Consider the following 19,053-nt stretch of genomic DNA (forward strand, 5'->3'; position numbering starts at 1 on the left):
ACACACACCATCTATTTAGCAAATGCCCTTGTTATCAACAGCAGCCTTTTAAACTCACCTGAGCTAACAGGTATGTGAGCTGGTTACTCTGCTGCGCTTAAAATTTCTTTTTTGGTTTGCTACAATGCCTTTTCTGAAACGTTGTCTCCCTCTGCTGGAACACTGACTTCTTTCATTTAATGCCTGCAGACTATAAAAGAGAAACCAACCCAAAAAGTTTGGTTGATTAGTCTGTGGCATTCTTTTAAACTGTTGCTTATGGCAGTCTCTGTGAGCTTCTCAGTGACATTCAGCCATCCAGGTATCCCGCCTGCAGTAGACGGAATGTGGCAATGGAACGCTGGCTGCGCGTGTCATAATAGGCTCTGAGCCTTTATATACCTGCGCACAGCAGAAGCCACCTTCAGTCTGCTGCTGGACAGCCAGCAGCAGCAGCAGCAGGAGAGGTAATTAATCAGCAACCCTCCTGCTAAGGGTAGACAGCTGCTCGTTCTACCCCCCCCCCGCCTTAATTGGTTCTCCTCCCTTCCAACGGTGTTGAGGCGGGTGGGAACAGCCGGGGGTTGAGGGTACTGTGCTAAAAGAGGTGGAGTTATGCAGATCTAAAACGCGTGGATTGCAGCAGCAGCAAGCCGAAAAGTGCAGGCATGTGAGGGATCTAGAGGTTGACAGCATGTCTTCTTAACGGGAGTCCAGGTGGCCATCTCCACAAATGGACTTTTCAGAATCCTTGGGTGGCACCGTAGTCGGAAACCAATTCTGGTTATCGCTTCTCGGCCTTTTGGCTAAGATCAAGTGTAGTATCTGTTCTTATCAGTTTAATATCTGATACGTCCCCTATCTGGGGACCATATATTAAATGGATTTTTAGAACAGGGAGATGGAAAAAGAGCTTGCTCTGTCCACTCCACGCATTGACCTGGTATTGCAGTATCTCCAGGACCGGTGCACCCCTTCTTTAATGCAGTTTCTAAAATCAGAAAGAATTGAATTCAATGCTTTTTGTTCATTTTGCTTGTTTGTCGGATTTTGGGATGGACTCTTTGGCTTTGCTTTTCTTCTCCTCATTGGATTTTTCATGTTAAAAGTTGCAGAAGCCAGATGAAAAGCTCATTTTGGTTCAACTTCAGCAACTGTGCATTGCATTGCCATGTAATGTAATGTAATGCAATGCTATCTATCTAGCTCTCCCTCTATACTTCCTTTTGGATAAACAGACATATTAGGCAAGCATTTTGGAGCTTTCACCTAAATAACTACAGGTGGTGAGATAAGCTGCACAATATAATTGACCTTTCAGTATATTGTTGCACACACACCATCTATTTAGCAAATGCCCTTGTTATCAACAGCAGCCTTTTAAACTCACCTGAGCTAACAGGTATGTGAGCTGGTTACTCTGCTGCGCTTAAAATTTCTTTTTTGGTTTGCTACAATGCCTTTTCTGAAACGTTGTCTCCCTCTGCTGGAACACTGACTTCTTTCATTTAATGCCTGCAGACTATAAAAGAGAAACCAACCCAAAAAGTTTGGTTGATTAGTCTGTGGCATTCTTTTAAACTGTTGCTTATGGCGGTCTCTGTGAGCTTCTCAGTGACATTCAGCCATCCAGGTATCCCGCCTGCAGTAGACGGAATGTGGCAATGGAACGCTGGCTGCGCGTGTCATAATAGGCTCTGAGCCTTTATATACCTGCGCACAGCAGCAGCCACCTTCAGTCTGCTGCTGGACAGCCAGCAGCAGCAGCAGCAGGAGAGGTAATTAATCAGCAACCCTCCTGCTAAGGGTAGACAGCTGCTCGTTCCACCCCCCCCCCCCCGCCTTAATTGGTTCTCCTCCCTTCCAACGGTGTTGAGGCGGGTGGGAACAGCCGGGGGTTGAGGGTACTGTGCTAAAAGAGGTGGAGTTATGCAGATCTAAAACGCGTGGATTGCAGCAGCAGCAAGCCGAAAAGTGCAGGCATGTGAGGGATCTAGAGGTTGACAGCATGTCTTCTTAATGGGAGTCCAGGTGGCCATCTCCACAAATGGACTTTTCAGAATCCTTGGGTGGCACCGTAGTCGGAAACCAATTCTGGTTATCGCTTCTCGGCCTTTTGGCTAAGATCAAGTGTAGTATCTGTTCTTATCAGTTTAATATCTGATACGTCCCCTATCTGGGGACCATATATTAAATGGATTTTTAGAACAGGGAGATGGAAAAAGAGCTTGCTCTGTCCACTCCACGCATTGACCTGGTATTGCAGTATCTCCAGGACCGGTGCACCCCTTCTTTAATGCAGTTTCTAAAATCAGAAAGAATTGAATTCAATGCTTTTTGTTCATTTTGCTTGTTTGTCGGATTTTGGGATGGACTCTTTGGCTTTGCTTTTCTTCTCCTCATTGGATTTTTCATGTTAAAAGTTGCAGAAGCCAGATGACAAGCTCATTTTGGTTCAACTTCAGCAACTGTGCATTGCATTGCCATGTAATGTAATGTAATGCAATGCTATCTATCTAGCTCTCCCTCTATACTTCCTTTTGGATAAACAGACATATTACGCAAGCATTTTGGAGCTTTCACCTAAATAACTACAGGTGGTGAGATAAGCTGCACAATATAATTGACCTTTCAGTATATTGTTGCACACACACCATCTATTTAGCAAATGCCCTTGTTATCAACAGCAGCCTTTTAAACTCACCTGAGCTAACAGGTATGTGAGCTGGTTACTCTGCTGCGCTTAAAATTTCTTTTTTGGTTTGCTACAATGCCTTTTCTGAAACGTTGTCTCCCTCTGCTGGAACACTGACTTCTTTCATTTAATGCCTGCAGACTATAAAAGAGAAACCAACCCAAAAAGTTTGGTTGATTAGTCTGTGGCATTCTTTTAAACTGTTGCTTATGGCGGTCTCTGTGAGCTTCTCAGTGACATTCAGCCATCCAGGTATCCCGCCTGCAGTAGACGGAATGTGGCAATGGAACGCTGGCTGCGCGTGTCATAATAGGCTCTGAGCCTTTATATACCTGCGCACAGCAGCAGCCACCTTCAGTCTGCTGCTGGACAGCCAGCAGCAGCAGCAGCAGGAGAGGTAATTAATCAGCAACCCTCCTGCTAAGGGTAGACAGCTGCTCGTTCCACCCCCCCCCCCGCCTTAATTGGTTCTCCTCCCTTCCAACGGTGTTGAGGCGGGTGGGAACAGCCGGGGGTTGAGGGTACTGTGCTAAAAGAGGTGGAGTTATGCAGATCTAAAACGCGTGGATTGCAGCAGCAGCAAGCCGAAAAGTGCAGGCATGTGAGGGATCTAGAGGTTGACAGCATGTCTTCTTAACGGGAGTCCAGGTGGCCATCTCCACAAATGGACTTTTCAGAATCCTTGGGTGGCACCGTAGTCGGAAACCAATTCTGGTTATCGCTTCTCGGCCTTTTGGCTAAGATCAAGTGTAGTATCTGTTCTTATCAGTTTAATATCTGATACGTCCCCTATCTGGGGACCATATATTAAATGGATTTTTAGAACAGGGAGATGGAAAAAGAGCTTGCTCTGTCCACTCCACGCATTGACCTGGTATTGCAGTATCTCCAGGACCGGTGCACCCCTTCTTTAATGCAGTTTCTAAAATCAGAAAGAATTGAATTCAATGCTTTTTGTTCATTTTGCTTGTTTGTCGGATTTTGGGATGGACTCTTTGGCTTTGCTTTTCTTCTCCTCATTGGATTTTTCATGTTAAAAGTTGCAGAAGCCAGATGACAAGCTCATTTTGGTTCAACTTCAGCAACTGTGCATTGCATTGCCATGTAATGTAATGTAATGCAATGCTATCTATCTAGCTCTCCCTCTATACTTCCTTTTGGATAAACAGACATATTAGGCAAGCATTTTGGAGCTTTCACCTAAATAACTACAGGTGGTGAGATAAGCTGCACAATATAATTGACCTTTCAGTATATTGTTGCACACACACCATCTATTTAGCAAATGCCCTTGTTATCAACAGCAGCCTTTTAAACTCACCTGAGCTAACAGGTATGTGAGCTGGTTACTCTGCTGCGCTTAAAATTTCTTTTTTGGTTTGCTACAATGCCTTTTCTGAAACGTTGTCTCCCTCTGCTGGAACACTGACTTCTTTCATTTAATGCCTGCAGACTATAAAAGAGAAACCAACCCAAAAAGTTTGGTTGATTAGTCTGTGGCATTCTTTTAAACTGTTGCTTATGGCGGTCTCTGTGAGCTTCTCAGTGACATTCAGCCATCCAGGTATCCCGCCTGCAGTAGACGGAATGTGGCAATGGAACGCTGGCTGCGCGTGTCATAATAGGCTCTGAGCCTTTATATACCTGCGCACAGCAGCAGCCACCTTCAGTCTGCTCCTGGACAGCCAGCAGCAGCAGCAGGAGAGGTAATTAATCAGCAACCCTCCTGCTAAGGGTAGACAGCTGCTCGTTCCACCCCCCCCCCGCCTTAATTGGTTCTCCTCCCTTCCAACGGTGTTGAGGCGGGTGGGAACAGCCGGGGGTTGAGGGTACTGTGCTAAAAGAGGTGGAGTTATGCAGATCTAAAACGCGTGGATTGCAGCAGCAGCAAGCCGAAAAGTGCAGGCATGTGAGGGATCTAGAGGTTGACAGCATGTCTTCTTAACGGGAGTCCAGGTGGCCATCTCCACAAATAGACTTTTCAGAATCCTTGGGTGGCACCGTAGTCGGAAACCAATTCTGGTTATCGCTTCTCGGCCTTTTGGCTAAGATCAAGTGTAGTATCTGTTCTTATCAGTTTAATATCTGATACGTCCCCTATCTGGGGACCATATATTAAATGGATTTTTAGAACAGGGAGATGGAAAAAGAGCTTGCTCTGTCCACTCCACGCATTGACCTGGTATTGCAGTATCTCCAGGACCGGTGCACCCCTTCTTTAATGCAGTTTCTAAAATCAGAAAGAATTGAATTCAATGCTTTTTGTTCATTTTGCTTGTTTGTCGGATTTTGGGATGGACTCTTTGGCTTTGCTTTTCTTCTCCTCATTGGATTTTTCATGTTAAAAGTTGCAGAAGCCAGATGACAAGCTCATTTTGGTTCAACTTCAGCAACTGTGCATTGCATTGCCATGTAATGTAATGTAATGCAATGCTATCTATCTAGCTCTCCCTCTATACTTCCTTTTGGATAAACAGACATATTAGGCAAGCATTTTGGAGCTTTCACCTAAATAACTACAGGTGGTGAGATAAGCTGCACAATATAATTGACCTTTCAGTATATTGTTGCACACACACCATCTATTTAGCAAATGCCCTTGTTATCAACAGCAGCCTTTTAAACTCACCTGAGCTAACAGGTATGTGAGCTGGTTACTCTGCTGCGCTTAAAATTTCTTTTTTGGTTTGCTACAATGCCTTTTCTGAAACGTTGTCTCCCTCTGCTGGAACACTGACTTCTTTCATTTAATGCCTGCAGACTATAAAAGAGAAACCAACCCAAAAAGTTTGGTTGATTAGTCTGTGGCATTCTTTTAAACTGTTGCTTATGGCGGTCACTGTGAGCTTCTCAGTGACATTCAGCCATCCAGGTATCCCGCCTGCAGTAGACGGAATGTGGCAATGGAACGCTGGCTGCGCGTGTCATAATAGGCTCTGAGCCTTTATATACCTGCGCACAGCAGCAGCCACCTTCAGTCTGCTGCTGGACAGCCAGCAGCAGCAGCAGCAGGAGAGGTAATTAATCAGCAACCCTCCTGCTAAGGGTAGACAGCTGCTCGTTCCACCCCCCCCCCCGCCTTAATTGGTTCTCCTCCCTTCCAACGGTGTTGAGGCGGGTGGGAACAGCCGGGGGTTGAGGGTACTGTGCTAAAAGAGGTGGAGTTATGCAGATCTAAAACGCGTGGATTGCAGCAGCAGCAAGCCGAAAAGTGCAGGCATGTGAGGGATCTAGAGGTTGACAGCATGTCTTCTTAACGGGAGTCCAGGTGGCCATCTCCACAAATGGACTTTTCAGAATCCTTGGGTGGCACCGTAGTCGGAAACCAATTCTGGTTATCGCTTCTCGGCCTTTTGGCTAAGATCAAGTGTAGTATCTGTTCTTATCAGTTTAATATCTGATACGTCCCCTATCTGGGGACCATATATTAAATGGATTTTTAGAACAGGGAGATGGAAAAAGAGCTTGCTCTGTCCACTCCACGCATTGACCTGGTATTGCAGTATCTCCAGGACCGGTGCACCCCTTCTTTAATGCAGTTTCTAAAATCAGAAAGAATTGAATTCAATGCTTTTTGTTCATTTTGCTTGTTTGTCGGATTTTGGGATGGACTCTTTGGCTTTGCTTTTCTTCTCCTCATTGGATTTTTCATGTTAAAAGTTGCAGAAGCCAGATGACAAGCTCATTTTGGGTCAACTTCAGCAACTGTGCATTGCATTGCCATGTAATGTAATGTAATGCAATGCTATCTATCTAGCTCTCCCTCTATACTTCCTTTTGGATAAACAGACATATTAGGCAAGCATTTTGGAGCTTTCACCTAAATAACTACAGGTGGTGAGATAAGCTGCACAATATAATTGACCTTTCAGTATATTGTTGCACACACACCATCTATTTAGCAAATGCCCTTGTTATCAACAGCAGCCTTTTAAACTCACCTGAGCTAACAGGTATGTGAGCTGGTTACTCTGCTGCGCTTAAAATTTCTTTTTTGGTTTGCTACAATGCCTTTTCTGAAACGTTGTCTCCCTCTGCTGGAACACTGACTTCTTTCATTTAATGCCTGCAGACTATAAAAGAGAAACCAACCCAAAAAGTTTGGTTGATTAGTCTGTGGCATTCTTTTAAACTGTTGCTTATGGCGGTCTCTGTGAGCTTCTCAGTGACATTCAGCCATCCAGGTATCCCGCCTGCAGTAGACGGAATGTGGCAATGGAACGCTGGCTGCGCGTGTCATAATAGGCTCTGAGCCTTTATATACCTGCGCACAGCAGCAGCCACCTTCAGTCTGCTGCTGGACAGCCAGCAGCAGCAGCAGCAGGAGAGGTAATTAATCAGCAACCCTCCTGCTAAGGGTAGACAGCTGCTCGTTCCACCCCCCCCCCGCCTTAATTGGTTCTCCTCCCTTCCAACGGTGTTGAGGCGGGTGGGAACAGCCGGGGGTTGAGGGTACTGTGCTAAAAGAGGTGGAGTTATGCAGATCTAAAACGCGTGGATTGCAGCAGCAGCAAGCCGAAAAGTGCAGGCATGTGAGGGATCTAGAGGTTGACAGCATGTCTTCTTAACGGGAGTCCAGGTGGCCATCTCCACAAATGGACTTTTCAGAATCCTTGGGTGGCACCGTAGTCGGAAACCAATTCTGGTTATCGCTTCTCGGCCTTTTGGCTAAGATCAAGTGTAGTGTCTGTTCTTATCAGTTTAATATCTGATACGTCCCCTATCTGGGGACCATATATTAAATGGATTTTTAGAACAGGGAGATGGAAAAAGAGCTTGCTCTGTCCACTCCACGCATTGACCTGGTATTGCAGTATCTCCAGGACCGGTGCACTCCTTCTTTAATGCAGTTTCTAAAATCAGAAAGAATTGAATTCAATGCTTTTTGTTCATTTTGCTTGTTTGTCGGATTTTGGGATGGACTCTTTGGCTTTGCTTTTCTTCTCCTCATTGGATTTTTCATGTTAAAAGTTGCAGAAGCCAGATGACAAGCTCATTTTGGTTCAACTTCAGCAACTGTGCATTGCATTGCCATGTAATGTAATGTAATGCAATGCTATCTATCTAGCTCTCCCTCTATACTTCCTTTTGGATAAACAGACATATTAGGCAAGCATTTTGGAGCTTTCACCTAAATAACTACAGGTGGTGAGATAAGCTGCACAATATAATTGACCTTTCAGTATATTGTTGCACACACACCATCTATTTAGCAAATGCCCTTGTTATCAACAGCAGCCTTTTAAACTCACCTGAGCTAACAGGTATGTGAGCTGGTTACTCTGCTGCGCTTAAAATTTCTTTTTTGGTTTGCTACAATGCCTTTTCTGAAACGTTGTCTCCCTCTGCTAGAACACTGACTTCTTTCATTTAATGCCTGCAGACTATAAAAGAGAAACCAACCCAAAAAGTTTGGTTGATTAGTCTGTGGCATTCTTTTAAACTGTTGCTTATGGCGGTCTCTGTGAGCTTCTCAGTGACATTCAGCCATCCAGGTATCCCGCCTGCAGTAGACGGAATGTGGCAATGGAACGCTGGCTGCGCGTGTCATAATAGGCTCTGAGCCTTTATATACCTGCGCACAGCAGCAGCCACCTTCAGTCTGCTGCTGGACAGCCAGCAGCAGCAGCAGGAGAGGTAATTAATCAGCAACCCTCCTGCTAAGGGTAGACAGCTGCTCGTTCCACCCCCCCCCCCGCCTTAATTGGTTCTCCTCCCTTCCAACGGTGTTGAGGCGGGTGGGAACAGCCGGGGGTTGAGGGTACTGTGCTAAAAGAGGTGGAGTTATGCAGATCTAAAACGCGTGGATTGCAGCAGCAGCAAGCCGAAAAGTGCAGGCATGTGAGGGATCTAGAGGTTGACAGCATGTCTTCTTAACGGGAGTCCAGGTGGCCATCTCCACAAATGGACTTTTCAGAATCCTTGGGTGGCACCGTAGTCGGAAACCAATTCTGGTTATCGCTTCTCGGCCTTTTGGCTAAGATCAAGTGTAGTATCTGTTCTTATCAGTTTAATATCTGATACGTCCCCTATCTGGGGACCATATATTAAATGGATTTTTAGAACAGGGAGATGGAAAAAGAGCTTGCTCTGTCCACTCCATGCATTGACCTGCTATTGCAGTATCTCCAGGACCGGTGCACCCCTTCTTTAATGCAGTTTCTAAAATCAGAAAGAATTGAATTCAATGCTTTTTGTTCATTTTGCTTGTTTGTCGGATTTTGGGATGGACTCTTTGGCTTTGCTTTTCTTCTCCTCATTGGATTTTTCATGTTAAAAGTTGCAGAAGCCAGATGACAAGCTCATTTTGGTTCAACTTCAGCAACTGTGCATTGCATTGCCATGTAATGTAATGTAATGCAATGCTATCTATCTAGCTCTCCCTCTATACTTCCTTTTGGATAAACAGACATATTAGGCAAGCATTTTGGAGCTTTCACCTAAATAACTACAGGTGGTGAGATAAGCTGCACAATATAATTGACCTTTCAGTATATTGTTGCACACACACCATCTATTTAGCAAATGCCCTTGTTATCAACAGCAGCCTTTTAAACTCACCTGAGCTAACAGGTATGTGAGCTGGTTACTCTGCTGCGCTTAAAATTTCTTTTTTGGTTTGCTACAATGCCTTTTCTGAAACGTTGTCTCCCTCTGCTGGAACACTGACTTCTTTCATTTAATGCCTGCAGACTATAAAAGAGAAACCAACCCAAAAAGTTTGGTTGATTAGTCTGTGGCATTCTTTTAAACTGTTGCTTATGGCGGTCTCTGTGAGCTTCTCAGTGACATTCAGCCATCCAGGTATCCCGCCTGCAGTAGACGGAATGTGGCAATGGAACGCTGGCTGCGCGTGTCATAATAGGCTCTGAGCCTTTATATACCTGCGCACAGCAGCAGCCACCTTCAGTCTGCTGCTGGACAGCCAACAGCAGCAGCAGCAGGAGAGGTAATTAATCAGCAACCCTCCTGCTAAGGGTAGACAGCTGCTCGTTCCACCCCCCCCCCGCCTTAATTGGTTCTCCTCCCTTCCAACGGTGTTGAGGCGGGTGGGAACAGCCGGGGGTTGAGGGTACTGTGCTAAAAGAGGTGGAGTTATGCAGATCTAAAACGCGTGGATTGCAGCAGCAGCAAGCCGAAAAGTGCAGGCATGTGAGGGATCTAGAGGTTGACAGCATGTCTTCTTAACGGGAGTCCAGGTGGCCATCTCCACAAATGGACTTTTCAGAATCCTTGGGTGGCACCGTAGTCGGAAACCAATTCTGGTTATCGCTTCTCGGCCTTTTGGCTAAGATCAAGTGTAGTATCTGTTCTTATCAGTTTAATATCTGATACGTCCCCTATCTGGGGACCATATATTAAATGGATTTTTAGAACAGGGAGATGGAAAAAGAGCTTGCTCTGTCCACTCCACGCATTGACCTGGTATTGCAGTATCTCCAGGACCGGTGCACCCCTTCTTTAATGCAGTTTCTAAAATCAGAAAGAATTGAATTCAATGCTTTTTGTTCATTTTGCTTGTTTGTCGGATTTTGGGATGGACTCTTTGGCTTTGCTTTTCTTCTCCTCATTGGATTTTTCATGTTAAAAGTTGCAGAAGCCAGATGACAAGCTCATTTTGGTTCAACTTCAGCAACTGTGCATTGCATTGCCATGTAATGTAATGTAATGCAATGCTATCTATCTAGCTCTCCCTCTATACTACCTTTTGGATAAACAGACATATTAGGCAAGCATTTTGGAGCTTTCACCTAAATAACTACAGGTGGTGAGATAAGCTGCACAATATAATTGACCTTTCAGTATATTGTTGCACACACACCATCTATTTAGCAAATGCCCTTGTTATCAACAGCAGCCTTTTAAACTCACCTGAGCTAACAGGTATGTGAGCTGGTTACTCTGCTGCGCTTAAAATTTCTTTTTTGGTTTGCTACAATGCCTTTTCTGAAACGTTGTCTCCCTCTGCTGGAACACTGACTTCTTTCATTTAATGCCTGCAGACTATAAAAGAGAAACCAACCCAAAAAGTTTGGTTGATTAGTCTGTGGCATTCTTTTAAACTGTTGCTTATGGCGGTCTCTGTGAGCTTCTCAGTGACATTCAGCCATCCAGGTATCCCGCCTGCAGTAGACGGAATGTGGCAATGGAACGCTGGCTGCGCGTGTCATAATAGGCTCTGAGCCTTTATATACCTGCGCACAGCAGCAGCCACCTTCAGTCTGCTGCTGGACAGCCAGCAGCAGCAGCAGCAGGAGAGGTAATTAATCAGCAACCCTCCTGCTAAGGGTAGACAGCTGCTCGTTCCACCCCCCCCCCCCGCCTTAATTGGTTCTCCTCCCTTCCAACGGTGTTGAGGCGGGTGGGAACAGCCGGGGGTTGAGGGTACTGTGCTAAAAGAGGTGGAGTTATGCAGATCTAAAACGCGTGGATTGCAGCAGCAGCAAGCCGAAAAGTGCAGGCATGTGAGGGATCTAGAGGTTGACAGCATGTCTTCTTAACGGGAGTCCAGGTGGCCATCTCCACAAATGGACTTTTCAGAATCCTTGGGTGGCACCGTAGTCGGAAACCAATTCTGGTTATCGCTTCTCGGCCTTTTGGCTAAGATCAAGTGTAGTATCTGTTCTTATCAGTTTAATATCTGATACGTCCCCTATCTGGGGACCATATATTAAATGGATTTTTAGAACAGGGAGATGGAAAAAGAGCTTGCTCTGTCCACTCCACGCATTGACCTGGTATTGCAGTATCTCCAGGACCGGTGCACCCCTTCTTTAATGCAGTTTCTAAAATCAGAAAGAATTGAATTCAATGCTTTTTGTTCATTTTGCTTGTTTGTCGGATTTTGGGATGGACTCTTTGGCTTTGCTTTTCTTCTCCTCATTGGATTTTTCATGTTAAAAGTTGCAGAAGCCAGATGACAAGCTCATTTTGGTTCAACTTCAGCAACTGTGCATTGCATTGCCATGTAATGTAATGTAATGCAATGCTATCTATCTAGCTCTCCCTCTATACTTCCTTTTGGATAAACAGACATATTAGGCAAGCATTTTGGAGCTTTCACCTAAATAACTACAGGTGGTGAGATAAGCTGCACAATATAATTGACCTTTCAGTATATTGTTGCACACACACCATCTATTTAGCAAATGCCCTTGTTATCAACAGCAGCCTTTTAAACTCACCTGAGCTAACAGGTATGTGAGCTGGTTACTCTGCTGCGCTTAAAATTTCTTTTTTGGTTTGCTACAATGCCTTTTCTGAAACGTTGTCTCCCTCTGCTGGAACACTGACTTCTTTCATTTAATGCCTGCAGACTATAAAAGAGAAACCAACCCAAAAAGTTTGGTTGATTAGTCTGTGGCATTCTTTTAAACTGTTGCTTATGGCAGTCTCTGTGAGCTTCTCAGTGACATTCAGCCATCCAGGTATCCCGCCTGCAGTAGACGGAATGTGGCAATGGAACGCTGGCTGCGCGTGTCATAATAGGCTCTGAGCCTTTATATACCTGCGCACAGCAGAAGCCACCTTCAGTCTGCTGCTGGACAGCCAGCAGCAGCAGCAGCAGGAGAGGTAATTAATCAGCAACCCTCCTGCTAAGGGTAGACAGCTGCTCGTTCTACCCCCCCCCCGCCTTAATTGGTTCTCCTCCCTTCCAACGGTGTTGAGGCGGGTGGGAACAGCCGGGGGTTGAGGGTACTGTGCTAAAAGAGGTGGAGTTATGCAGATCTAAAACGCGTGGATTGCAGCAGCAGCAAGCCGAAAAGTGCAGGCATGTGAGGGATCTAGAGGTTGACAGCATGTCTTCTTAACGGGAGTCCAGGTGGCCATCTCCACAAATGGACTTTTCAGAATCCTTGGGTGGCACCGTAGTCGGAAACCAATTCTGGTTATCGCTTCTCGGCCTTTTGGCTAAGATCAAGTGTAGTATCTGTTCTTATCAGTTTAATATCTGATACGTCCCCTATCTGGGGACCATATATTAAATGGATTTTTAGAACAGGGAGATGGAAAAAGAGCTTGCTCTGTCCACTCCACGCATTGACCTGGTATTGCAGTATCTCCAGGACCGGTGCACCCCTTCTTTAATGCAGTTTCTAAAATCAGAAAGAATTGAATTCAATGCTTTTTGTTCATTTTGCTTGTTTGTCGGATTTTGGGATGGACTCTTTGGCTTTGCTTTTCTTCTCCTCATTGGATTTTTCATGTTAAAAGTTGCAGAAGCCAGATGAAAAGCTCATTTTGGTTCAACTTCAGCAACTGTGCATTGCATTGCCATGTAATGTAATGTAATGCAATGCTATCTATCTAGCTCTCCCTCTATACTTCCTTTTGGATAAACAGACATATTAGGCAAGCATTTTGGAGCTTTCACCTAAATAACTACAGGTGGTGAGATAAGCTGCACAATATAATTGACCTTTCAGTATATTGTTGCACACACACCATCTATTTAGCAAATGCCCTTGTTATCAACAGCAGCCTTTTAAACTCACCTGAGCTAACAGGTATGTGAGCTGGTTACTCTGCTGCGCTTAAAATTTCTTTTTTGGTTTGCTACAATGCCTTTTCTGAAACGTTGTCTCCCTCTGCTGGAACACTGACTTCTTTCATTTAATGCCTGCAGACTATAAAAGAGAAACCAACCCAAAAAGTTTGGTTGATTAGTCTGTGGCATTCTTTTAAACTGTTGCTTATGGCGGTCTCTGTGAGCTTCTCAGTGACATTCAGCCATCCAGGTATCCCGCCTGCAGTAGACGGAATGTGGCAATGGAACGCTGGCTGCGCGTGTCATAATAGGCTCTGAGCCTTTATATACCTGCGCACAGCAGCAGCCACCTTCAGTCTGCTGCTGGACAGCCAGCAGCAGCAGCAGCAGGAGAGGTAATTAATCAGCAACCCTCCTGCTAAGGGTAGACAGCTGCTCGTTCCACCCCCCCCCCCCCGCCTTAATTGGTTCTCCTCCCTTCCAACGGTGTTGAGGCGGGTGGGAACAGCCGGGGGTTGAGGGTACTGTGCTAAAAGAGGTGGAGTTATGCAGATCTAAAACGCGTGGATTGCAGCAGCAGCAAGCCGAAAAGTGCAGGCATGTGAGGGATCTAGAGGTTGACAGCATGTCTTCTTAATGGGAGTCCAGGTGGCCATCTCCACAAATGGACTTTTCAGAATCCTTGGGTGGCACCGTAGTCGGAAACCAATTCTGGTTATCGCTTCTCGGCCTTTTGGCTAAGATCAAGTGTAGTATCTGTTCTTATCAGTTTAATATCTGATACGTCCCCTATCTGGGGACCATATATTAAATGGATTTTTAGAACAGGGAGATGGAAAAAGAGCTTGCTCTGTCCACTCCACGCATTGACCTGGTATTGCAGTATCTCCAGGACCGGTGCACCCCTTCTTTAATGCAGTTTCTAAAATCAGAAAGAATTGAATTCAATGCTTTTTGTTCATTTTGCTTGTTTGTCGGATTTTGGGATGGACTCTTTGGCTTTGCTTTTCTTCTCCTCATTGGATTTTTCATGTTAAAAGTTGCAGAAGCCAGATGACAAGCTCATTTTGGTTCAACTTCAGCAACTGTGCATTGCATTGCCATGTAATGTAATGTAATGCAATGCTATCTATCTAGCTCTCCCTCTATACTTCCTTTTGGATAAACAGACATATTACGCAAGCATTTTGGAGCTTTCACCTAAATAACTACAGGTGGTGAGATAAGCTGCACAATATAATTGACCTTTCAGTATATTGTTGCACACACACCATCTATTTAGCAAATGCCCTTGTTATCAACAGCAGCCTTTTAAACTCACCTGAGCTAACAGGTATGTGAGCTGGTTACTCTGCTGCGCTTAAAATTTCTTTTTTGGTTTGCTACAATGCCTTTTCTGAAACGTTGTCTCCCTCTGCTGGAACACTGACTTCTTTCATTTAATGCCTGCAGACTATAAAAGAGAAACCAACCCAAAAAGTTTGGTTGATTAGTCTGTGGCATTCTTTTAAACTGTTGCTTATGGCGGTCTCTGTGAGCTTCTCAGTGACATTCAGCCATCCAGGTATCCCGCCTGCAGTAGACGGAATGTGGCAATGGAACGCTGGCTGCGCGTGTCATAATAGGCTCTGAGCCTTTATATACCTGCGCACAGCAGCAGCCACCTTCAGTCTGCTGCTGGACAGCCAGCAGCAGCAGCAGGAGAGGTAATTAATCAGCAACCCTCCTGCTAAGGGTAGACAGCTGCTCGTTCCACCCCCCCCCGCCTTAATTGGTTCTCCTCCCTTCCAACGGTGTTGAGGCGGGTGGGAACAGCCGGGGGTTGAGGGTACTGTGCTAAAAGAGGTGGAGTTATGCAGATCTAAAACGCGTGGATTGCAGCAGCAGCAAGCCGAAAAGTGCAGGCATGTGAGGGATCTAGAGGTTGACAGCATGTCTTCTTAACGGGAGTCCAGGTGGCCATCTCCACAAATGGACTTTTCAGAATCCTTGGGTGGCACCGTAGTCGGAAACCAATTCTGGTTATCGCTTCTCGGCCTTTTGGCTAAGATCAAGTGTAGTATCTGTTCTTATCAGTTTAATATCTGATACGTCCCCTATCTGGGGACCATATATTAAATGGATTTTTAGAACAGGGAGATGGAAAAAGAGCTTGCTCTGTCCACTCCACGCATTGACCTGGTATTGCAGTATCTCCAGGACCGGTGCACCCCTTCTTTAATGCAGTTTCTAAAATCAGAAAGAATTGAATTCAATGCTTTTTGTTCATTTTGCTTGTTTGTCGGATTTTGGGATGGACTCTTTGGCTTTGCTTTTCTTCTCCTCATTGGATTTTTCATGTTAAAAGTTGCAGAAGCCAGATGACAAGCTCATTTTGGTTCAACTTCAGCAACTGTGCATTGCATTGCCATGTAATGTAATGTAATGCAATGCTATCTATCTAGCTCTCCCTCTATACTTCCTTTTGGATAAACAGACATATTAGGCAAGCATTTTGGAGCTTTCACCTAAATAACTACAGGTGGTGAGATAAGCTGCACAATATAATTGACCTTTCAGTATATTGTTGCACACACACCATCTATTTAGCAAATGCCCTTGTTATCAACAGCAGCCTTTTAAACTCACCTGAGCTAACAGGTATGTGAGCTGGTTACTCTGCTGCGCTTAAAATTTCTTTTTTGGTTTGCTACAATGCCTTTTCTGAAACGTTGTCTCCCTCTGCTGGAACACTGACTTCTTTCATTTAATGCCTGCAGACTATAAAAGAGAAACCAACCCAAAAAGTTTGGTTGATTAGTCTGTGGCATTCTTTTAAACTGTTGCTTATGGCGGTCTCTGTGAGCTTCTCAGTGACATTCAGCCATCCAGATATCCCGCCTGCAGTAGACGGAATGTGGCAATGGAACGCTGGCTGCGCGTGTCATAATAGGCTCTGAGCCTTTATATACCTGCGCACAGCAGCAGCCACCTTCAGTCTGCTGCTGGACAGCCAGCAGCAGCAGCAGCAGGAGAGGTAATTAATCAGCAACCCTCCTGCTACGGGTAGACAGCTGCTCGTTCCACCCCCCCCCGCCTTAATTGGTTCTCCTCCCTTCCAACGGTGTTGAGGCGGGTGGGAACAGCCGGGGGTTGAGGGTACTGTGCTAAAAGAGGTGGAGTTATGCAGATCTAAAACGCGTGGATTGCAGCAGCAGCAAGCCGAAAAGTGCAGGCATGTGAGGGATCTAGAGGTTGACAGCATGTCTTCTTAACGGGAGTCCAGGTGGCCATCTCCACAAATAGACTTTTCAGAATCCTTGGGTGGCACCGTAGTCGGAAACCAATTCTGGTTATCGCTTCTCGGCCTTTTGGCTAAGATCAAGTGTAGTATCTGTTCTTATCAGTTTAATATCTGATACGTCCCCTATCTGGGGACCATATATTAAATGGATTTTTAGAACAGGGAGATGGAAAAAGAGCTTGCTCTGTCCACTCCACGCATTGACCTGGTATTGCAGTATCTCCAGGACCGGTGCACCCCTTCTTTAATGCAGTTTCTAAAATCAGAAAGAATTGAATTCAATGCTTTTTGTTCATTTTGCTTGTTTGTCGGATTTTGGGATGGACTCTTTGGCTTTGCTTTTCTTCTCCTCATTGGATTTTTCATGTTAAAAGTTGCAGAAGCCAGATGACAAGCTCATTTTGGTTCAACTTCAGCAACTGTGCATTGCATTGCCATGTAATGTAATGTAATGCAATGCTATCTATCTAGCTCTCCCTCTATACTTCCTTTTGGATAAACAGACATATTAGGCAAGCATTTTGGAGCTTTCACCTAAATAACTACAGGTGGTGAGATAAGCTGCACAATATAATTGACCTTTCAGTATATTGTTGCACACACACCATCTATTTAGCAAATGCCCTTGTTATCAACAGCAGCCTTTTAAACTCACCTGAGCTAACAGGTATGTGAGCTGGTTACTCTGCTGCGCTTAAAATTTCTTTTTTGGTTTGCTACAATGCCTTTTCTGAAACGTTGTCTCCCTCTGCTGGAACACTGACTTCTTTCATTTAATGCCTGCAGACTATAAAAGAGAAACCAACCCAAAAAGTTTGGTTGATTAGTCTGTGGCATTCTTTTAAACTGTTGCTTATGGCGGTCTCTGTGAGCTTCTCAGTGACATTCAGCCATCCAGATATCCCGCCTGCAGTAGACGGAATGTGGCAATGGAACGCTGGCTGCGCGTGTCATAATAGGCTCTGAGCCTTTATATACCTGCGCACAGCAGCAGCCACCTTCAGTCTGCTGCTGGACAGCCAGCAGCAGCAGCAGCAGGAGAGGTAATTAATCAGCAACCCTCCTGCTAAGGGTAGACAGCTGCTCGTTCCACCCCCCCCCGCCTTAATTGGTTCTCCTCCCTTCCAACGGTGTTGAGGCGGGTGGGAACAGCCGGGGGTTGAGGGTACTGTGCTAAAAGAGGTGGAGTTATGCAGATCTAAAACGCGTGGATTGCAGCAGCAGCAAGCCGAAAAGTGCAGGCATGTGAGGGATCTAGAGGTTGACAGCATGTCTTCTTAACGGGAGTCCAGGTGGCCATCTCCACAAATAGACTTTTCAGAATCCTTGGGTGGCACCGTAGTCGGAAACCAATTCTGGTTATCGCTTCTCGGCCTTTTGGCTAAGATCAAGTGTAGTATCTGTTCTTATCAGTTTAATATCTGATACGTCCCCTATCTGGGGACCATATATTAAATGGATTTTTAGAACAGGGAGATGGAAAAAGAGCTTGCTCTGTCCACTCCACGCATTGACCTGGTATTGCAGTATCTCCAGGACCGGTGCACCCCTTCTTTAATGCAGTTTCTAAAATCAGAAAGAATTGAATTCAATGCTTTTTGTTCATTTTGCTTGTTTGTCGGATTTTGGGATGGACTCTTTGGCTTTGCTTTTCTTCTCCTCATTGGATTTTTCATGTTAAAAGTTGCAGAAGCCAGATGACAAGCTCATTTTGGTTCAACTTCAGCAACTGTGCATTGCATTGCCATGTAATGTAATGTAATGCAATGCTATCTATCTAGCTCTCCCTCTATACTTCCTTTTGGATAAACAGACATATTAGGCAAGCATTTTGGAGCTTTCACCTAAATAACTACAGGTGGTGAGATAAGCTGCACAATATAATTGACCTTTCAGTATATTGTTGCACACACACCATCTATTTAGCAAATGCCCTTGTTATCAACAGCAGCCTTTTAAACTCACCTGAGCTAACAGGTATGTGAGCTGGTTACTCTGCTGCGCTTAAAATTTCTTTTTTGGTTTGCTACAATGCCTTTTCTGAAACGTTGTCTCCCTCTGCTGGAACACTGACTTCTTTCATTTAATGCCTGCAGACTATAAAAGAGAAACCAACCCAAAAAGTTTGGTTGATTAGTCTGTGGCATTCTTTTAAACTGTTGCTTATGGCGGTCTCTGTGAGCTTCTCAGTGACATTCAGCCATCCAGGTATCCCGCCTGCAGTAGACGGAATGTGGCAATGGAACGCTGGCTGCGCGTGTCATAATAGGCTCTGAGCCTTTATATACCTGCGCACAGCAGCAGCCACCTTCAGTCTGCTGCTGGACAGCCAGCAGCAGCAGCAGCAGGAGAGGTAATTAATCAGCAACCCTCCTGCTAAGGGTAGACAGCTGCTCGTTCCACCCCCCCCCCCGCCTTAATTGGTTCTCCTCCCTTCCAACGGTGTTGAGGCGGGTGGGAACAGCCGGGGGTTGAGGGTACTGTGCTAAGAGAGGTGGAGTTATGCAGATCTAAAACGCGTGGATTGCAGCAGCAGCAAGCCGAAAAGTGCAGGCATGTGAGGGATCTTGAGGTTGACAGCATGTCTTCTTAACGGGAGTCCAGGTG

General features: G+C 45.3%; 14 non-coding genes across 14 annotated transcripts; all 14 read left to right on the plus strand.

Annotated features, from left to right (window-relative positions):
* Positions 1–765: 765 nt before the first annotated feature.
* Positions 766–956, plus strand: LOC141237066 (U2 spliceosomal RNA). The gene has a single exon (XR_012302631.1). It is a non-coding gene; the product is annotated as a U2 spliceosomal RNA (small nuclear RNA).
* A 1,123-nt stretch (positions 957–2,079) lies between these two features.
* LOC141237078 (U2 spliceosomal RNA) lies at positions 2,080–2,270 on the plus strand. Its single transcript, XR_012302642.1, has one exon. It is a non-coding gene; the product is annotated as a U2 spliceosomal RNA (small nuclear RNA).
* A 1,121-nt stretch (positions 2,271–3,391) lies between these two features.
* Positions 3,392–3,582, plus strand: LOC141237089 (U2 spliceosomal RNA). Its single transcript, XR_012302653.1, has one exon. It is a non-coding gene; the product is annotated as a U2 spliceosomal RNA (small nuclear RNA).
* A 1,117-nt stretch (positions 3,583–4,699) lies between these two features.
* Positions 4,700–4,890, plus strand: LOC141237102 (U2 spliceosomal RNA). The gene has a single exon (XR_012302665.1). It is a non-coding gene; the product is annotated as a U2 spliceosomal RNA (small nuclear RNA).
* Positions 4,891–6,011: 1,121 nt separating this feature from the next.
* Positions 6,012–6,202, plus strand: LOC141237114 (U2 spliceosomal RNA). The gene has a single exon (XR_012302676.1). It is a non-coding gene; the product is annotated as a U2 spliceosomal RNA (small nuclear RNA).
* A 1,120-nt stretch (positions 6,203–7,322) lies between these two features.
* LOC141237342 (U2 spliceosomal RNA) lies at positions 7,323–7,513 on the plus strand. Its single transcript, XR_012302897.1, has one exon. It is a non-coding gene; the product is annotated as a U2 spliceosomal RNA (small nuclear RNA).
* Positions 7,514–8,631: 1,118 nt separating this feature from the next.
* LOC141237355 (U2 spliceosomal RNA) lies at positions 8,632–8,822 on the plus strand. Its single transcript, XR_012302910.1, has one exon. It is a non-coding gene; the product is annotated as a U2 spliceosomal RNA (small nuclear RNA).
* A 1,120-nt stretch (positions 8,823–9,942) lies between these two features.
* Positions 9,943–10,133, plus strand: LOC141237126 (U2 spliceosomal RNA). Its single transcript, XR_012302687.1, has one exon. It is a non-coding gene; the product is annotated as a U2 spliceosomal RNA (small nuclear RNA).
* Positions 10,134–11,255: 1,122 nt separating this feature from the next.
* LOC141237138 (U2 spliceosomal RNA) lies at positions 11,256–11,446 on the plus strand. The gene has a single exon (XR_012302698.1). It is a non-coding gene; the product is annotated as a U2 spliceosomal RNA (small nuclear RNA).
* Positions 11,447–12,566: 1,120 nt separating this feature from the next.
* LOC141237149 (U2 spliceosomal RNA) lies at positions 12,567–12,757 on the plus strand. The gene has a single exon (XR_012302709.1). It is a non-coding gene; the product is annotated as a U2 spliceosomal RNA (small nuclear RNA).
* A 1,123-nt stretch (positions 12,758–13,880) lies between these two features.
* On the plus strand, positions 13,881–14,071 carry LOC141237161 (U2 spliceosomal RNA). The gene has a single exon (XR_012302720.1). It is a non-coding gene; the product is annotated as a U2 spliceosomal RNA (small nuclear RNA).
* A 1,116-nt stretch (positions 14,072–15,187) lies between these two features.
* Positions 15,188–15,378, plus strand: LOC141237172 (U2 spliceosomal RNA). Its single transcript, XR_012302731.1, has one exon. It is a non-coding gene; the product is annotated as a U2 spliceosomal RNA (small nuclear RNA).
* Positions 15,379–16,497: 1,119 nt separating this feature from the next.
* On the plus strand, positions 16,498–16,688 carry LOC141237183 (U2 spliceosomal RNA). Its single transcript, XR_012302742.1, has one exon. It is a non-coding gene; the product is annotated as a U2 spliceosomal RNA (small nuclear RNA).
* Positions 16,689–17,807: 1,119 nt separating this feature from the next.
* Positions 17,808–17,998, plus strand: LOC141237194 (U2 spliceosomal RNA). Its single transcript, XR_012302753.1, has one exon. It is a non-coding gene; the product is annotated as a U2 spliceosomal RNA (small nuclear RNA).
* The last annotated feature ends 1,055 nt before the right edge of the window (positions 17,999–19,053 follow it).

This window comes from Phyllobates terribilis, unplaced genomic scaffold (assembly GCF_046119375.1).
Source record: "Phyllobates terribilis strain yellow unplaced genomic scaffold, ASM4611937v1 Scaffold_729__1_contigs__length_748246, whole genome shotgun sequence".
NCBI classification, from domain to species: Eukaryota; Metazoa; Chordata; class Amphibia; order Anura; family Dendrobatidae; genus Phyllobates; species Phyllobates terribilis.